The following is a 21,478-nucleotide window of genomic DNA, read 5'->3' on the forward strand; positions in this document are numbered from 1 at the left end:
TATGAAGTTTATCTTTCAAAATGTGAACATTTAGTAATGTTAGTTAGATATTTCACAGTAATTCACAGTTCTACTGTGTTACAAGGAAATAACCAAATCCATGTGGGATTTGAAGCATTTTGAGACACAAACTTACTGAATTACTTGGAACCAGGATGACAAGACAAAAATTCATACCAAACCAGAGATGAAGACATTTTCCTAATCATTCTTGGCTAACAAATTTATTAATGCCTTCGTGTGGAGTTTCAAGAGGCGAAATACCAGATAAATAATACCAGATACAAAATACCAGATATATAATAATTACACGTCTCAATTGTATTTTGTGGTGTTTGTATATTTACATTTAAGAATGTTGTCAAGCCTAGCTCAGCCACCAGCTCCAGCCTTGGCTCCCTCTCATTGAGTTCCCTCCCTGGAGTGGAATCCACCAGGGGTTGCCTCTCCTGCCCTTCTGCCCATCACCCCCACTGAACAGCACCCCTAAGGGGCAGCCTACCCTGAGCCTGCCTCCCTCCATCTCATCCCTGCCAGAGGCTGCCTCTCCCCCAAGGCCATGAATCTCTTTTGATTCCTGGGAGACCTTTCTCACCTGCTAGACATCATCTTGCTACTTCTTAAAATCTGGAAGTCCTGTTTGTGCACCCGGGATTTCAGGGAAGAGCGAGGTCCTGTTTGCTGTGGCGTTCACTGCACAGTTCCTGGACCTCTTCACCAACTACATGTCAGTTTACAACACGTGCATGAAGGTGGTCTCCATAGCCAGCTCTTTCTCCATGGTCTGGATGATTTACAGCAAGTTCAAAGCCACTTATGATGGGAACCAACATACGTTCTGGGTGGAGTTCCTTGTTCCCATGGCTGTCCTGGCATTCCTGGTCAAACCATGACTTCACCCCTCTGGAGATCCTCTGGACCTTTTCCATCTACCTGTGGCCCTCTTGTCGCAGCTGTTAGTGGTGAGCAAGAGTGGCCAGGCAGAGACCATCACTCCCTGTTGGCTCTGGGCATCTAGTGCACCTTCTATCTCTTCAACTGGATCTAGTGCTACCACTTGGAGGGCTTTTTGGATCTCATGGCCCTCGTGGCCGGCCTGGTCCAGACAGTTCTCAATTGTGATTTCTTCTACCTCTATATCACCAAAGTCCTAATGGGGAAGAGTAGCGGCAGGAGTCAGAGGAAGGGGACAGAAGACAAGAGCCTTCCTGTCAGTGGTGGCTTTTTAAGGAATCTACCTTTCCCCCTCCCCATACTCACTCCTGCCAGGATATGAGGGAAGGCAGTGGAGGACTCAAGTCTTGGGGAGCTCAGGATCTGGGCTCTTTGTAGTTTTTTGCTTTTTAGAGAAGGAAAAAAAAAATCTTCTCTCTATTTAGCTTTTGATTCTGATGAGTCCTTTCTCTTCTACTCTCTGGCCCCGATTTTTATAAACTGTTTTTGAGTGTCCTGTGGGCCAAGGCCAGGCCAGAGGTCTCTTCCCCTCCTCCTGGAGCCCCTCAGCTCCTACCCAGCTTTACCCACAGCCCCACTGGTTGCCAAACAGAAACCTGCCCACACTGCCTGCCCCACCTCTCACCATGGCCAGGACCACAGCGATTCCACCCAAGTTCCTGGGTTGGGGACAGGGAGGAAGGGAGGCCCAGGAAGTTCTTCCTGATTTTTCATAATAATTTTCCTTCCAGAATTGAGGGTTTTGGACTTTTCCTAGTTTTTGACAAATGAGGGGGACCCTGAGCTCAGGCATGGGAAGGGGTCTGGCATGAGGGTTACCACAACTCTAATGCTATGTTTTTATACAGAATTTGGGGGTTAATTCTTTGTTCTCTTGAAATAAACAGAGGAAAATGGCAGGGGGTGGGGGAGTGCAGAGAATGCTGTCAAGCCAGGCATTGGTGGTACACATCTGTAATCCCAGCAATTTGGGAAGCTGAGGCAGGAGGATAGCAAGTTTAAAACCAGTCAGCAACTTAGTGAGACCCTAAGCAACTTAGTGAGGCTCTGTCTCAAAATAATAAAAAAGGGTGGGATGTGGCTCAGTGATTAAGTTCCCCTGGGCTCAAACCCTGGAAAGTTGGGGGAATGCTGTCAAGAATCAGCAGACCCACTAAATAACACCGCTTATTGACTGAGGCCTAAGCAAATCTTAGCCCTTTTTGCTTGGGACATAAAACTTGTCTCCATTTTTGGAAGTGCCCATCAGAGGTGGAGCCAGAGAATACTGAAAAGGAAATGTAAACAATAATTTACCTCCTTTTCTGGATCCTTTCTGAGGCTGAACAGCCTATGAAATATCTCACTCCCTCTGAATTACCTGGCTTCCATGTTTATGATCTTTTCTCTGTTGGGTTAGCTTCCAGTTTAAAACGTTTCATTCTCATTGCGAAGGCTTCTTTAATAGTGCATTGAGATTTTGGGGGTGGGGTATAACTCATCTTTTCTACTCTAGATAAGGTAATTTTATTGCCTCTTCTAGGTTCCCAGGTATGAAGATGAGATCAGTTTATGGCTAAAACAGATTGAACATTATTTTTTATTCTTATTACTTAATATCCTTGTCTAAAATCAGACTCAGTCATTTATTATTGCTTTTATCTCTAATTTGAGGGCAATTTTTATCCTGTCTTAGGAATTGACAGCTAAGAGACTACAACAATGACAACTAAATGTTGTATCACATTTCACAGTTTAAAAAATGCTTGTCATATACCATCCCTTTGGATGTTTATAATTATCCTATGAGATAAGTATTATTACTATTAACTCTTTATTATTATTAGCTCTTCTTTTTATAAATTAGGTTCTTAAATAGGTAATTTGCCCAAGACACAAACCTAGAAACTCAAATTAGGGTTTTTTATCTCAATCTCAAGTTCAATGTGATCATGATTATTACTTTATTACCACCATCATCATGGCAGTCATTAATCCTTACTGTACTCCTGACAAAGAAGGTTGATTCTGCAACAATCCTTTGATCCTTTGTCAAAACCCAACTTACCATGCCTTAAATAAATAGTGGATTTCCTCATGAAAGTCCGGAAGCTGGAGAGTTCTGACATTGGTCAGTGACAAAGCGGTGTAATGGCTCTAGGTCATCTTTTGGTATTCCATTGATGGTTGCATAATAACCCCAAGGACCTAGAGCATCTTGCCAAGCCTGATTGCATTCAAATGTGGGAATCATAATGGCACTTTTATCCCTATCCTATTCCTTATGAAGGAAACTCCCCGGCTGACGTTCCCATTCATCTCATCTTATTTCACCTTAGTCATGTGTATCCTTAGGCCAGACACGGGGACCCCCTTTTTTGAAGAATAACGGAATCTCTGCTCAGGAACTAACACAACCCGCTAAGGGTCTTGCTGCATGAAGGTGCTCAGCAGAGGCTGGAATCCAGTCCCCATACTTCAGCGCACACATCATAATGTGTGTCCTGGTATGTTGATCCAAAGGAAAGAGTAGTGCTTTGCAATTGATCTGTCTATTAGGTTGCATTTTTGTAAATCTTAGGAAGGCCTGGAACCAGCTAGGAAGGGCTCGGGCTGGTTAGTAAAGAAGACAGTAGTGGGATTTGGTATGAGATGGGATCAGCCGCTAGATGTTATTAATAGTCCCATTTTAAAGATGAGGAAATTGAGTCATAAAGAAATTATTTACCAAGGTTACAAGATGCTAACTCACAAATTGGAATTTGCAAATTAACTGTCTGACCCTGAGGCCCATGGTCTCATCACTAGTCCAACTGCTTTTCTGAAATAAAGTCTAATATTAGCCTTGCAAACTGACAGACTCACAACATAAAAGCTACTTAAAATTGATTCTTGAAGGAACTAGATTCCTGACTAACGAAAAATGAAAAACTGATCAAACTGCCAAAATTATTACTTTTAGGGGTTTCCAAGATGTCATTAGTTATAGATAGAGAAAGGGTTAGTGAACATTATGCATATTGGTAAAAATTCTCTAAGGCTTTTGGCCTTTACTAGCTTGCAAGGAGAATCATCCTGTCAGAAGAATTAGAAATTCTAACTCTAGTTGCCAAATCTACCAACAATTTCCTTTGTGACAATCTATATTCACTTACCTCCATTTTTTCCTTAGGCTAATAATTTATGTCAGTTGGAGCTCAGTGTTTTATGAAGCAAGGGTGATATTATTAAATTTTATTGTTTGTGATTCCTTCCTTAAGTTATATTCCTATAATTGCAAACTCTCTGCATTCCCCAACCTCTATTTTGGATTTATTACTAGCCTTCTTACTGCCTTTTTAGATCTCAGAAGTAAACTTCAAATATTTACAAATCTCAATTTCATGTTTTCTCTTTCATAAATCTATGGGCAAATTCAGTGCTGAAGACAGAGAGTAATAAATCTGGATATTTATGTATTGTGCCAGCAGGCGCTGCACAAACTTCCCGGCGTAGCTTGGTCAATGAACCTCAGTCTTGACCTGGAACACTGGTTCTAGTCTAATCCTGAGGCTCATATTAACAGAATCATTATAAAACATCTGGTGACTTGTATATACAAAACCCTTCCCACATTCCTTCAGCCATAATTTGTAATCAGACAAGTTTAGTGGGCACATATGTTCTCCACGTTAATAGAGAAAGGTGCATCAATGGTGTTTATACCATGTATTACCCTTATCTTTGAATATAGGAACGTAAGGATGACACAGACTAGTTTTAAGTTATGATCAAATTTGCAAGTAATCTGAAAAACTATTATTTTTCAAGATCTCATATTCTAAGCCCATTTACAGGGCTTCAAAAAATAAAAATGTTCTAGAAGAAAGTATAGTGGAATCAAAAAAATAATTTTATAGTGGATAAGGCCTTACTTAAATATAACACAAAATTCAGAAAGCATACATAAGGGCCCACAAAAATTGACAACATAAAATTTTAATGTTGGCCTAGGGATGCAGCTCAGTGGTAGGGTGTTCGCCTATCATGCACATGGGCCTCGGTTTGATCCCTAGAAGAGCATTAAAAAAAAGAAGAAGAAGAAAAAGTTTAATGTTTATACAACATCACCCAACAAAATCATAGGCAGATGATAAAATGCGGAAAAAAGAAATGTATCCCATAGAGCAATTTTTTTTTTTTTTTGTACTGGAGGTGGAACCCGGGTGCTTTACTACTCAGCTACATCCCCAGCCTTATTTATTTATTTGTTTTATTTTGGGACAGGATCTTGCTAAGTTGCTGACAGTCTCACCAACTTGCTGAGGCTGGCCTCAAACTTGTGATCCTCCTCTCAGCCTCTCCATTGATGGGAGTCCTGGGGAACTATTTAATAATATGCAAAAGATCTTACAAATTAATATGAAGAGCCAGGCATGGTGTCACATAGCTGTAATCCAGCAACTTGGGAGCCTGAGGTAGGAGGATCACAAGTTTAAAACCAGCCTCAGCAACTAAGAGAGACCCTCAGTGACTTAGTGAGATCCTATCTCAAAATAAATAAACAGAAGTGGTGAAAGAGGACATCCCTGTCTTGATCCAGTTTTTAGAGGGAATGTTTTCATAAATAAGTACTTAAGTAAGTCCGGGGTGGTAGTTCAGGGGTTAAGCACCCCGGGTTTCACTCTGTATGAAGAAAATGAGTCATTTAATTACCAAAGTAGATTAAGAGTATGAATAGGAAGTTTACAAAAAGATTAATGTAAATGATGGAGGAGAAAAGAATGGAACAGGACTAACATCATTTATAATTCAAGAAATGGTGATCAAAACAATGAGATTTCTTTTTTCAACTATTAGATTGGCAAAAACTAGAAAGTTGAGATAATATTCAGTGTGAACAAGGGTGTGGTCAAAAGGCACTTTCAGACATTGTTGGTGGGAAGGTAGATTGGTGAAGCTGTTTTAAAGGACATCTTGGTAAGTTCTATGAAAATGTAAAATGCACTGTATCCTTTGACTTGGCAACTCCACTAGTAAAAATTCTATTTTGCTTGCCAGTGTACATATAGTGTATGAGTGCTCATTTTAGCATTGTACTTTGAAAAAGTGTAAACACCTTTGCAATCAATAAGGCACTGAAGGCATTGGTTGCATAAATGATGGTACATTCCTATATTAGAAAGTCTCTCCCCTCCTCAGTACTGGGGATTGGACCCAGGGGCACTCTGCCACCGAGCTACATCCACAGCCTTTTTTATTTTTTATTTTGAGACAGGGTCTTGGTAAATTGCCAATGCTATCCTTGAACTTGTGATCTCCCTGCCCAGCTGGGATTATAGGTGTGTGCCATACACCAGGTAGGGGAATTTTTTTTTTAATCATTCATTATGTTTATATCTGTCATTTAGATTCTTGTAGTTACAAAATTGTAAAGTAAAAGCCATCATAACCTGAAAATATGCACAAAATAATTGCCCATTCTAATTCTAATATCTCTCCTTGTGATATACCACTATCCAGATGGGAACAGCTCAATTCATTATACATAACAATTGTCTGATAGTCTTAGATGAATCAACATTGAAAGAAAACAAAAACAATAACAATGATGAGAAAATAGACACACCCAAAAGAAAATAATTTGTAAAGAATTTTTAACTGACATGCTGAGGAAAGATGACAAAACACAAAAATAGTTTTGCATAAAAAACCCTCCTTAAGATACTATTTTAAGGGCTATGATGTATCAGCAGTAGAGTGCTTGCCTAGCATCCATGAGGCTCCGGGTTCCATCCCTAGACACCACATAAACCAATGAATCAAAAAAATAAAAAAAGGAAATGCTGTGAAATTAAATGTAAGTAGAAAGAAACTACATTGAGTTATCATACAATGTGGAATTTGGAGGGGGGAAGATCTAATTCCTGACCCCAGCTACACTTGATTATTATCTTCCTTCTAAGAAATAACACATGGTGGCAATTCTAAATATTGTTTCAAATGAGAAATTTATTTTCAAGATTTTTAGATTTTTTTCTTTTTTTTTTATAACTAAGTTCTGACAAAAATATTTTCTCACTCTAAACTGTATTTTCTTCTCAATTTTAGTTTTAAGAAGCCTATTCTTGATTCCTATTATCCCAATATAACCTCCCACATATCAGTTAGGGAAGATATTGTCAATTTTTTTCCCGACTGCTTGGGTAAAACTTTTTAAATGATATATGTATGTTTGTATTTATATAGAGCATTTCCTCTTAGGACACACAAAAGCTATTGATAGCAGTACCTAGTAGTGAGCCCTGGAGAGAGAAATATCAGGGCTTGCAGGATTGAGGAGACATTCACATTTGACAGTTATTTCCTTGTATAATTTTTGAATCTTTGGGTATGATTGTATGTATATATATTTGGGAACTTTTTAAAATATATTTTTTAGTTGTAGTTGGACACAATACCTTAATTTTATTTTATTTTTATATGGTGCACATGCTAGGCAGGCGCTCTACCATTGAGCCACAACCCCAGACCATATTTGGGAACTTTTAAAATCTAACAAACCACAACACAGAATCAAAATAAAATTTAGAACTAAAGCTATCAACAGATGTTTTCAATCATGGGTGAAGATTATCTTGTTATTGAAAAAGAAATTACACAGGGTAAATAAGGAAGCCAGTATTTCACCAAAAATAATCCTGTAGCTTTTAATAAAACTTCCCTCATTATGAGACCAGAGTGGATCATCCATACAAAAGTGGCCTAAAACCACAGTTAAATTTGTAAGAGACTTGGGCTGGGGTTATGACTCAATGGTAGAGTGCTCGCTAACGTGTTCAAGGCCCTGGGTTTGATTCTCAGCACTACGTAAAAATAAATAAATAAGTAAAATAAAGGTTCTGTGTTCAACTACAATTGAAAAAAAAATTATAAGAGACTCCATAACCCTACAAATTTTCCCTCCAGTATTTCATTTCTGGCATCTCTTAAATTAGTCACCTAAAACTTCCCAATGTGAAACTGTCTCCCTTTCAGTGTGACTTGAGTACATTTTACTTGAGTATATTTCCTCAGCTCATTAAATATGTAAAGAGCCCACATTTGTTCTTGAGAGGACATTTCTTCTTCCTTAGAAATCTCTTCTTTCACACCCTCTCCCTTTTTCTCTGTCCTTACTCCTGAACTCATCTCCTTACTCCTGAACTCACCCACAGCCTAAAGCACCGAGATATGTGCCTGGTTTTGTCACCACTGGTCTTGCCAGCCCCCTAGGCCCACAGTTTCCTGAGCTCAGGTTGAACCCTGGTGGCCCTGGTTAGCGGCACTGGGTTGCAGAGCTGCGCATTCCCCCTCCCACACTTGTTAATTGCTAGCAATGCCTGGTGTTTGTTGAATACTTGCTAAGTGGGAGCCTCATGCCTCCTACAGCTGAGGACTGTTTTCAAAATGGGGTCTCAAAGTCATTCTCATTTGACACACAAGGAAACTGCAAAAATAACATGAATCTGGCCAGGTGTAGTGGTGCTCACCTGTAATCCCAGGGGCTTGGGAAGTTGAAACAGGAGGATCTCAAGTTCAAAGCCAGCCTTAGAAACTTAGTAAGGCTCTAAGAAACTTAGCGAGATCTTGTCTCTAAATAAAATATTAAAAAGGGCTGGGGATGTGGTTCAGTGGTTAAGCACCCCTGGATTCAATTCCTGATACAAAATATATATATATTGAATATATATATATATATGTATATATTCAATGTCAGCTGGGGGAATATCTCTCTGCTTCCTATCTTACACTAAGGGCAAACAAAGGGCTTAAAATGGCCTGCAAGGCCTTCCATGATTTGGATCTGACTCTCTCTACCTCTCTGAAATCATTTACTGCTATTTGTCCCTCAGTTCACCCCACTTTACCCACATTACTTTTACAACTCTCAATTTCTGAGTTTTAGAAAACAGACTAATTCCATTTCAATGATATACTCAAATGACTTTAGTTTTTTTACTAGATGGGGACCAAGGTTGCACTGTGAATTTGCCTACTCTCTCTCTATCCGCAATAGAAGGTACCTTTGAAAGGTCAGAGGCTGTTTGATTCAGTTATTTCTGGTGTCTAGAGCAGAGCCTGGTACATGGTGCATGATCAAGAAAGTTTGTATTTATTAGTGATTGAGTTGGAAAAACCCGACAGACTCTGGAATCAGACAAATGGCTTCAAATTTCTACTCGATCAAGTAATATATCAAGTATTATGTGTTATTTTAAAAATCTTTTCCCTTTTCTGAATATCACTTTTACCTTGTGTAAAACTGGAATGGATAGTGATCTCAGATTTGGAAGGAATATTTAGTGCTATAATCTTTCTCAAGTGCCTGGAATAAGGTAGAGTTTCATAAATGTTAACTATTTCTAGTCTCTTTTCTCCCCTTCCAATTTTCCTTCAAAGAAAGAGATGGAGGACAGGAACATTTAAGGTCAAACTCATATCCACTGAAGTCATTTAGTAAATGTTTCTTGAGCATCTACTATGCTGCAGACACTATAGGCACAAAGATGAATGAGTTATTGTGCATCCCTCAAGGAACTCATTTCATTAGAATGACTCATTTATTAAACCAAGAATAATAAGACCTGCGGAAATGAAAAGTTCTCCTCATAGACTATGAAAATATTAATCTTGCATTGACCACTGTTCTCCCTTATGCCTGTGAAAATTATTACCCTACTATTCTTAGTTTTATATTTTTCAATTATACCTTAAAAATATTGCAAAGGATTCAGATAAGCACAAATATTTATATCCACTCAGGGTTAATTAGTATCATTAAATTTTCTGAGTTTCTTTTTTTTTTCCCTAGTAAATACTATATTAAAATTGCAGTTTTAAAAACAAATACTATGTAAATAGAAAGGGGGAAAGTTCATTTTTAGGATTGTTGGATGATATTTTAATGAACAAATGATGCTGAATTTTTTTAAATGGGATGAGTTAAGAAAAAAAAATGTATCCATTTGAAAAAACTTTCATTTTTAATTTACCACCGTGCATTCATTACACAGGGAATTGTTGTGGATCTGTGCACAGTTCAGAAAAGTGTATGTCAGTGAAATACAGCATGCACAACAGTTGAATGGTCCCTAAATTGTTATTACTATCATTTCAATTATTTATGCAGTAAACTGTATAATACAACAATAACATTAAAAGATAAATACAGACCTCAGTTCCCTGATGTGCCACTTCTTCCTCCAGATCATATTTACAATTAACCAGAAGTCAGAATTCCAAGTCTTATTGAGAACTATTTTCCTTGCTCTTGAATTGTACCAGCTCCTCCTCTGTCTCCCTACTGTACTCCACATCTGATGAAACATTTATTTGAACAAACAAAATACATATGTACAAATAAATACGAATGTCAGGAGCTGACACACAAATGCAAACACATGTCTTTACCCGGGCCTAGCATTTGACAGTATGACAGGCTAAAAGAGCATTTTGAATGGAAACTACGCACAACGCCTCTGAGAAGAATGACCAGACAAGAACGCTGTAATCAATTTCATGTCTTTAGGAAATACACTTTTCTTTAAGAGTGTGATACTGTGATGACTCATAGTGGCAGGACAGGTAGTGGAGGAATGGATGCCTGCAAGCCGTGAATGGCAGGGTAGCAGCTGGAAACACAGCCTCCCAGCCCTGTCACCTGACCTGCCACTTGATTGAAGAAGAATTAAGGACAAGTTTCTGAACCCCCCTTCCCAGGGGATGCCAGGAAACCAATCATCGCCCAACCACTTTGTGGGGCCATTAACAGAGCCTCAGACTCCATCTTTGTCCAAATGAAAGCACAAAGAAAATAACTTTTCATCTGAAGAATCATCTTAAGATCCCCAAATGGAAAGTAAGGGGAGCAGTAAACCTCTTAAACTCCAGTTTGGCAGCTCTTAACACAGCGCATTAAGGTAAGAAGGTTATTTATGGCAAAGAAGAAAGGCGAGAAAATTCCAAAGCAAGAGGTACAAGGACAAAGAGAGAGGAGCTGAGTCCAGCTTTAATCACCCCTGCTCCATTCAAATGTGAAGGAAAATGATTTCAGAAATGATCAGCCAGGCGCCATGGTGCAAGCCTGTAATCCCAGTGACTAGGGAGGCTGAAGTAGGAGGATTGAAAATTAGAGGCCAGCCTGGACAATTTAGCATAACCCTTGCCTGCTTTGTGACATCCTGTCTCAAAATTAAAAAATAAAAATATAAAGGACTGAGGACATAGCCCCTACATGGTAACATGGCCCTAGGTTCTATCCCCATTACTAACAAACAAAAACCAGGTGACCCAGTAGCTCAAAAGCAAAGTCTTCATCTTTTTTTTTTAATATTTTTTATTTGTAGTTGGACACAATACCTTTATTTTACTTATTTATGTTTATGTGGTGCTGAGGATTGAACCCAGGGCCTAGCACATGCTAGGTGAGCGATCTATTGCTGAGCCACAACCCCAGCCCAAAGTCTTCATCCTAACTCCTTGTTTAGATAATTCAGGCAGTGTATATGTTGTACCCTCCCAAACAAAAGATGATCTCTGAATGCCCCTTGACTTTGCAGGGAGACAGCAGGGTTTTCTCAGGGGGTGTCTGAAGCCACACCCTTCCTTCACCCTGCCCTTGGCCCCTCTCAGCCTCTAGCCTTTTTTCTACCACTTGGGACTAACATGTGCCTCTGGGTTTCAGATGGTGAGGGTTTGGCTTTGGGGTTTGGGATTCACTTTTCAAACCAGCCTGCCCCCTCTATTTTATTATTTTTCTTTCAGGGATTTCCTTCCCTAGAGAGCAGAACAAGGAGAAAAAGTTCTGTGTTCCACTATTCTTCCTGGTTCCCTTGGGAAGAGGGTAAGAGTTAAGTTTTGATGACATTATTTCGTTTCCAGGGCTCTCCTCCGGAATGAATCCCCTCACAGGCACAGAAGGGAGCTGGAGGGACTCTTTTTCTTCCCTGTGCCCTGGAGCCTGATCTAGCCAGGCCAGCACTTTCTGCTGAACAGAAGTCTCCTGGACCCCCAGTGGGAGAAACCTGGGCTGCTTCTGAGGCAAATGATGGCTGTAATCATTTTCAAAGGTTTCGTGTTTGCACCTGGGAGGGGACTTGAGGCAGCAACAGGGCACTCTATGAATATTCATGAGCAAGCCAAGAAAGCTCTTTCTTTTCCGAGTGTGGCTGAAAGGGTAACTGAAAACTGTACCACTGTGTAGGTAACCTAGAAACCCCAGCCTGGGAGGAAGAGCAGGGATGCAGAGGGACAGAGGGAGTGCATTCCAGCCAGCTGGCGCTCTCCTCCAGGGAGGAGTGGCTAAGAACCCTGTCCTTTGGACTCTGTCTTAGAGAAAGTTGGAGCCAGAAGAGGTGCCCTCTGTCACCGAGTGTTGGTGGTTGATCAAGGCATCTAAGAGCACATTCACAGACCCTTGGCTGTTAGTACTGGCCAGCTCATTTAGCTCTAAATGCACCTCCTCTTGTAATCCAGGGCAAATATCTGAAGGTGGGAAACTGGCCACTATATCCTGATGCTCCCCAAATAGGTGAGAACAAATGCGCCATTGGGGGCCCCTTGGTGAAGCAAGGGTTGTCATAAAATACAGGGGGAGGATGGCTTCTTATGCTACAGCAACAGAACAGTGTGACATTTGATCCAGTTTCTCCAGAGGAGTAGGGAAGTGGTGGGAAAGCCATGAACTGTGAAGCTGGATATTCATGGATCCCAACTGACTGGCATCTTGGAACCACACCCTTGTGGTTCCTGAACTTTTTTTTTTTTTTTAAGTACAGAATTCTTTTATAGAAGAACTCTTCTAAAGAACTTTAATATATGGAAGAGATCAAAGCAAAACTGCTTTAGTGGAAGAGGTGGAAAGATGTGGAGCTCACCCTTTTCTGTCCTTTCCCAGTTGGGGATTAGGAGGATGGAAGGGGAGGAAAGGGGCTGGAAATAGCTCTATGGTCCATTTGGGGGCTCTTCAGAGCGATTTGAAAACCACTGGACTAGATGCGCTCAAGTCCCATTCATTCTTTAAATATCGTGATTTAATCTATCTTCCTTGTGAAGTGCTCGTATTCATAATGGGCACATTTGGGAGTCGAGGGGAAGGGAGGAGAAAGGGAGGGAGGGAGAAAGCCACTCTTGTAAATCTGGGTCTTGTGGGGCTGGAGTCCCAGACTGGAAGAATGTCTTGGATGCTTCAGCAGTGTTCAGCATGCTGTGTCACTGTTTGTCTTGGCCTTTTTTGTCTGTGTGCAGCAGCAGCATAAATGAATGTGCTTCCTTTTCTCAGCAACAAGACTGGGTTATGTATGTCCCTTCCCCTGGTGAGCAACCAGGGGAGCGAGTGGGGTGTCCTCGTGTTGCCAGGGACAGGCTGACAGTAGTACCAAATTAGGAAAGGGACCGGCGGAGGACTCCTGGCCAAACTGCATCACCACGGACACTCTGCCAGTAAAATCAGTGGAAGTGTGTGTAATCCTGGGTAGACTAGAATGATCTGCGCCCTGCCAGCAATGCAGGAACAAGGATAATCAAGCGGGACATGGTTCTTTAATAAGTGTAAAACTAAACATCATCAAAATGCTGCAACACAATACCAGGGGCTGGAAGTGGTTAGTGTTGTGATTACAAAAGGGGCATCGGCATGGGATGTCGTTTCTTGCAGAGATCCAAGAAAACGTCTCGCTTTCATTTTTATAAACAGAGTCATAGCACACTAGAGTCACTCCTCATTTCAAGCATGTAGTCAGACCACCTTTATTTAGAACATAAGTGAGGGGATTGCCATGGTATATAAATCCGGGACAAGACTTGGTATTGTATATTCTCCTCAAAAGAGCAAAATGCAAGGCCCATTTTAAACAAATACAGAACCATTCAGCTCCAAAGCATTGTTAATCTTTTCATTAAAAGGCACAGTCATTATGTTCCAAATCCTTCTTCCAAAGATCAGATCCAGATTTTCCAACTAATGAAACAATGGACTCATTTCTACAAAATTTAGAGGAAAGACACTAGACAAACATTATAGACCAGATCATATTGTCACAGAGATCAATAGATTTGAGTAGGACACACACACACACACACACACACACACACACACTTTCTGTCTTTTAAGTATGGAAAAAATGTAGAATGTGCTCTCTATGAAGAAAATATTAGGGGGAAAAAAAACCCTGATAAATAAGTCTATGAATAAGGAACAACCTGAATCCCAAATCTCTAGAGCCAACCATTCCTGCAGCTGCTGCTTCACAGTGGAGGGGTGTGTGTGTGTGTGTGTGTGTGTGTGTTTCCTTTCAATTCCTGGCATAGGTGTAAGAACCACAGTTGTGGCTTTTGACTGTGCCTCTGCATGCCAACCCAGGGTGTTGCTGTTAGCCTATTGGGAACAAAAGGTATTTGATCTTCTTTCTTCTCCTTAAGCTCAAGCTACCTAAAAGAAACTTTGGCTTCATGGTGAGAAACATGCTGAACAGTTGGAAACCTTGGGAGAGCTTAAAATATATGGGTGCCAGATCATTGTTAGTGACCGCACTTTCCCTTGGGGTAAAAATCTTACCAACAAGAATAAGTCTACATTTCCAGATGCACATTCAGTTTGAAAGAGTTCCCTGAGGGTAGAAGGTGGAGAACAGATCATGAAGGGAAGGTCTGTGTGAGGAAAACTCAGGGCCCCTCTCTCTGCATTTCCTCAAGCTGTGTGAAAGGGGTGAGTACTGGGAAGGAATAGAACATTTCTACTCACAGAAACACGTGGTGGGTGGTGAGGATGGAGGAGAGTGTGCTGTTGATGTATATATTTTTTGTTTTAAATATGTATTTTTTTTTAGTTGTTGATGGACTTTTATTTTATTCATTTATTTACATGTGGTGCTAAGAATCGAACCCAGTGCCTCACACATGCCAGGCAAGTGTTCTACCACTGAGCCCCAGCCCCAGCCCTGTTGGTGTATATTTTTTTGGCATAGGCAAATATTGGTTATTAAAGTTCTAAGTACAAGATATAGAAATTCTCCTGCTTCTAAAAGTCGTATCAGGGCCTTTCTTGCAGGTGCCGATGATGGTGAAAACAGTTTTTGCCTTGTACCAAAAAGGCCTTGAGTGTTTCCTGCTGTCATTGGAGATTATTCCATGAATGGAAGTAATGTAGAAAAGGGAAAGTCACTAGAAGAACTGAATGGTGCTGAATAAAATATTTTGTTGATTTAGTACCTATTTCAAGAGAACGAAGAGACTTTATCAGCCATTCATAATCCATCATTATGTTACATATCATAATTTCCTTGTGGTATATGGATTCAGGTGACATAAGAAGGGAAAGGTGAGTTGTCATAGGTTCAATGGCAAATGAGTATCCAGGAGTTAAGTGTATACTTCCTTTATAAATGGTGTAATAGTGCTGTAATGTTGACACTAAGGCCTTGCTTATAACTATGGAAAATCAGATGTGAGACCAAATGAAGTTCATTGGTGGACTAATCTGCAGTCAGAGAATTTTAGTCAGTCATGGCACTAAGCAGCCACCAAGCATCCATCAAATAAGCATTTAATCCAAGGAAAAACACTGCTTCCTCTGCAAATGCACCTTCAGGATAACTCCACCAACCCCCTTCCCTCCCACTAGCTTTCTGCATTTTTCCTATATTTTTTTCCATTCTGACACCAAAGCCAATATTGCCCCTTTTGATCCAAAACAATTCCTCCCCATCAAACTGCTGTGGAAAAGGTGAGCTTCTGTTATAATGGTGCAGGTCAGGGCCTGACAAGTAACAGTTGGCATACTCACTTCAGCTAACTGGAGGAAAGCTGAATAAAAGGGCTGTTTACAAAGTTGTCTGAAGGTTACAAGAAAATCACAAGAGATAGTACAGCACCCCAGGGCTATTAACACCCGAGTGAGCACTTCAGGCCTGAACAGTGAGGGAGGGAGTGCAATGGGGACCTTCAGGGAGATGGCTTTGTATGGAGGATCACTGGATGGACAAGATAGCCTTCAAGAGGGACTCCAAGGAGGAAGTGGTGAGAGGGCACACCCTAGTCTCCCTCTTCTCCCTCTTTCTCATATCCTGTTTGTGCTCCTCATTGGCCAGACCCAAAGGGAAGCCAGTGGTCAACCTAGTTCATTGGTTTGGTCCTCTAGGTTGTTAGCCTTCTGAGGCATGGGCAGCCTGGAGAGGGTGTGAAGTGAATCTGGAAGGGTCAGTTGGTATGCAGTATAGTTGGGTCTGGCTTCAAGTCCTGTTTCTTTCCTTAGGCAAGTTATGTAATTTCTCCTAGTCCTCCTTCTGAGGAGATAGTAATTTGGATATTATTTCTGCTTCGTAGCCTATCTCCATTCCAACTCCAATAAAAGGGGATTGTTATTGTTATGATTTTTTATAAACAGGAAGACTTTAAATGACATTCAATTTATACTACTCAACCAAATGTTTCAACTCAATAATGTACACTTATAGTACATTTTAATGCTTAATCATTTTATATTTGTTATTTACTGAGTCTACAATTTTTTAGCAGCTTTATTGAGATACAATGGATATGCAAGTAGACTTACATGCACTGTAAGTATAAAATTTAAGGTCTGACATATGTTATGTAGACACTCCTGACACCATCACCACATCAAGATAATAAACATGACTATCTTCATGCCTCATTGCAATCCCTCCTTCTCCTTCCTTGAGCCTCTGCACCAACCATTGATATGCTTTCTATCATAATTGGATTGCTCTTGTTAGTATTAATAAACAGAATAATGTATACTTTTTTAAAAAATCTGGTTTCTTTCACTCAGCATAATTATTTTGTGATTCATTCATGTTGTAACATATAACAATATTGTATTCCTTTACAAATCTGAATAATTATTCCATTATATGAATATACCACAGTTTGTTTATCCAAGTATTGAGAGACATTTGTTTTTTTTTTTCAGCTTTTGATTTATGAATAAAGCTGTTCTAAACATTCATAGGCATGTATGTTTTCATGCCACTTACCTGGGAGTAGAATGGCTGGATCATATGGTAAGTACATGTGAACTTTTCAGGAAACTGCCACAGTTTTCCAAAGTGGTTATACCATCTTGTATTTCCAACAGCAGAAAATTAGAGCAGAGGCAGTTCCTTAAAAAATTAAAAAGAGATATATTATATGATCTAGCACTTCTGATCATATCTCAAAGAACTGAAAACAGAGACTCAGAGAGATATTTGTGTATTTGTGTTTATAGCAGCACTATTTGCAATAGCCAAAAGGGGGAAGTGAACCCTGTATTCACTGATGAATGAATGAATAAATAAAATGTGGCATGTTTATACACAATGGAATATTCTTCAACCTTAAAAAGGAAAGAAATTTTGATAGATGCTTAAACATGGATGAATCTTGATAAACCAGTCATAAGAAGACAAATACTATATTATTTCACTTATATGAGGCACTTAGTATAGTCAAATTCATAGAGACAGAAAGCAGAATGTTGGATGCCAACAGTTGGAGGGGAGGGAGCAGGGGGTTGTTGTTTAATGGGTTTGGAGTTGTCATTTGCAAGAGGAAAAGAGTCCTAGAGATTGGTTGTATAATAGTATGAATATAATTAACACTACTGAACTGAACATTTAAAAATGATTAAGATGGTAAATTTTATTTACCATCTTACTGTTTTACTATAAAAAAATGAATACAGTGAAAATGTAGAAATAGTGACTGATCATAGATATAGGAGCAAAACCAAGCTCTCTGAAACCAAGGAAGTGCTTGGTCAAACACTGAGGTCAACTGATGTCACATGGGTTGAAACTTTCGTTTGCTGAATATAGTGCATGTACTTCAAGGTTTAAGGGTGTACCAAAGAGAATTAAGGACAAACCAAATACAAAAACCAATCAGCAAGACTTTATAGAATATTCCCAAAGTAATAATTATGCCTAAAGTCAGGACAGATAAGCTATCAGAGATAAAAACACAACATAAAAGAACAAACACTATAACTTTGACTTTGGTCTTTTTAACCCCTCCTCTTCTTCTATTTATCTCCATGTGTTATCTGTCTAGACTCTAATAATTAGCTCCCTCTTCTCACTTTCCCACATTTCAGTGGCGAAGATGCTGCTCCCTATCATACAGCCCTGCTACCCATATGTATCACCTGCCCCACCCCCGCAACCCCACTTTTTACTCCTGGCAGCTCCCCAAGCATGACAGGTGGTTTCATGGTTCCTTTATAAATACAGTCCCCTTCTTTAGGAATACTCTTCCCCACCTGTCCCATCGATGATGTGATTTGTCCTTCACACAACTGAAACATCTCTTCTGTGAAGAGCATCTTTTTCCCCCCCTCCACATAAGTAAAGTTATATAAGAGCTGTGATTATGGAAAGCATTTACAAAATACTAAAAAAAAAAAAAGTAAATTATTTTGAGTCACTGTTGTATTTATAGAATATAAAGAGGAAAATACACAAAAAGGGATGATCTTAATCTATTTCTCTCTTGATTACTATATACATTTAGGAGGATTTTTAAAAAAAAATTTAAAAAATTAGCTGTTATCCTAATAATGTAGACAAATCTATTAAAAACCTGCTAGTAGCTCACATACAACACACGAAGTAATAGAAGAAACCCTGTATAGATTAGAGCTATTTAAAAGAATGATATTTGATACTAAAAAATCAAACCTTCATGCTGTAGAACCTTGAAATGCCCATGAAGATAAATGGAAAATCAGAAAGACAAAGAACTAATGTAGAAAATTGAATTCACTTTTTGGGATACCTTATATTGAATAGCCCTCTTCCTAAATGTTTTATTCAGCTCTTATGATTTGGCCATGATCTTTTCTAGAAGACAAAAACAGAAAAAAACAAAAACAAAAAACCCTGGATGGCCAAGTTTGACAGTTGGAGTGGGGAGGAGGTGGCTTTTTAATGTTTTGCTCAACTGGCTGCTGAGTTTCTTGTTCCCATTGAGCCTTGCCCCAGCTTTGGCTGGTTTATCCCCAGGGCATGACTAAGTTGGAGCACTCTTCCTTGGGTGTGGTTTTCTTTTCCTGAATGCACTTCAAAAAGGAGCAGGCCTTGTGAGCCTGGGGTTGAGTCCTTCTGTAACCATGACACCTTAGAACAAAGAGGCTTACCACTTCAAGCCGCTACAACTTCTAGAAGAGTAAGGATTAGCACTTAATGTTACTGAAGGAGTGGTTAGCAAGAGGGCTGTTGGTGTATTTTGAGGATTTTGGCTGAATTTTTAGGATTTTGTTAGATAGAAGACATTATAAATAGTAGTTATTTTAAAGATTTCAGACCCAGTTCCAGATAAAATCAGTAGGAACCTCATTATTATTAACTGAACAACTATTAGGTACCAAACATTGCTGATCTCTTATCTCCTTTAATCCTCCAAATTTCTGCAAGGTGGATAAAACCACTTTTCTATTTTCATAAAAAAGCTAAGGCTCAAGAAACTTAGTGGAGTTAACACATTATGTTGCAGAAGAGTAATTTTCCCCCAGACTCTCTGAATCTAATGTGCTCACCTTCCATGTTTGGAAGAGTGTGAATGTGTGTGTGTCTGTGTGTGTGTGTATTTTTTTTTAAGTTCCCATGGTAATTACAATGTTCAGTGGAGTTTGGGGACAGTTTTTTTATTGCTGAGGACAATCATTCAACCAAGGTGTGAGGGATTTAATGTGTTAATCCTGCCAGGAGCACAGTACAATATTTATATTTCAAAAGGCAAACACTGGGAATTGGCACTGTTTAGCATAACGGAATTTATAACGATTAGTGAGTTTCACTCTCTAAAGAGATATTCCTGGGGGACTACCAGGGAACTCACAAGCTGTCCTCAGATCACACCAGAAGCAGATTTCTCAACACTTCTTCATCCTTCCCTTTTCTTTTGCTTTACTATTTAATGGTGGTTCTCAAACTCTATTAATTTATCAACCCATCATCAACTTGAAAAATAATTTGAAATTTATTTGAATTTAATAGGAAAACAGAAATGGGATTGCTTAACTTCAGAAAATATTTCTTCAAAAGAAAACATCTTAGTTCCTTAAAATTCTCTTCAGTTTTTCACTTATGAAAAACATTACCACAGAGGCGGGGTTTATTGTTGTGGATGGTGTTTTGTGTTTAACTACTTCTCTCCATGGGCATAGTTTACATTTTCAGGGAGGAGGCGTTCCTGGTTTTCTCTTGGCACTTGCAGTGCGGAAAGCCAAGTGGTTTGTGTCTAGGAATTTCTTCTGATGAAGAAGACGCGTCTGGGTGGGAGCCAGGCCTGCAGCTACAGTTCCCCATCCTTTCTTTAGTGAAGAGAAAAAAGACTTTTGACCATTGTTTTAGGTTGTTCCTTCCCCTCTGTTTTCTTTTCATTTTTTAAAAATACTTTTTAGTTGCCAATTGATCTTTATTTATTTGTTTGTTTTATTTATATGCTGAGAATCGAACCTAGTGCCTCACATATGCTAGGCAAGCGCTTTACTGCTGAGCTTACAATCTCAGTCCCGCACTCCTGCTTGCTTAATTCACTTTTTTAGGGGCATCTGTTAGGTGGATATAGAATTCCTAGCTCGATTGTAATGTCTTTTCACAGTGTCTTTCCATTTTTTTTTTTCCTCTTCACTCTATGTTCTGGATTTTCCCACAATTTATTTTAAAAATAATTAATTTAGACTTCTAGTATGTCTATTCTATTACTTGGTGATTCTCTCTCTTTTCTTTTTTTTAGTACAGTGGAGCTCTACCACTGAGATACATCCCCAGCCCTTTTTACTTTTCCTTTTGAGACAGGGTCTTGCTAAGTTGCTGAGGCTGACCTAGAACTTGAGATCCTCCTGCTTCAGCCTCCTGAGTGGCCAGGATTTCAGGCATGTGCCACTGTGCCACAGTCTGGCTAGGCACAAAATCACGAGCCATTCAAGCAGGAATAAACTCTATTTCCAAAACTCCTGCAAATGCCATGGGACACACCACACCAACCGGAATTCCCTCCTCTGGAAATCCCTCCTACCGCACTTCCCCAACCAATGGGAACTCTCCGGGACTCCTGCAGAGCTCCAAAGTAGTAGGCTGAGGCGGACAGCAGGGGTCTAATATCCAATAGAATGCACATCTTAACATAATCATTATCATCTCAATGGCTTGCTGGCGTTACCTTTCAACCAAATTGCCATGCATCATTCCTACTCGGCTATGGCTCTTAACACCACTGAGCTGGGCTGGCTCTCTGTTTTTGAATAGTAGGTTGCTCTAACACAGATGGAGGAAGGCACTCATTTCAGCGATTTCTTGTTTTCCGTGACGTTTTCCCCATGGGGTCAGTTGTTCTGTTTGGTTCTTTTTCATGCTGTTGATTTTCCTCAAGTGACTAGTGATCCTTCCTACACAAATGAAGGACAACTAACTGAAGCCACGAGGATGAATTTTCTCTGTAGTTGTGTAAATCAGCTTGCCAAGCAGTGTCCTGTTCCTCCATGAGTAAGCACCATTGGTTAATAAGTCTGCAACAAATCTGG

At 39.7% G+C, this 21,478-nt stretch overlaps 1 pseudogene; it reads left to right on the forward strand.

Annotated features, from left to right (window-relative positions):
- Positions 1-559: 559 nt before the first annotated feature.
- On the forward strand, positions 560-1,276 carry LOC114104471 (ER lumen protein-retaining receptor 1 pseudogene; annotated as a pseudogene).
- The last annotated feature ends 20,202 nt before the right edge of the window (positions 1,277-21,478 follow it).

The sequence above is a fragment of the Marmota flaviventris genome, chromosome 13 (genome assembly GCF_047511675.1).
Source record: "Marmota flaviventris isolate mMarFla1 chromosome 13, mMarFla1.hap1, whole genome shotgun sequence".
NCBI lineage: Eukaryota > Metazoa > Chordata > Mammalia > Rodentia > Sciuridae > Marmota > Marmota flaviventris.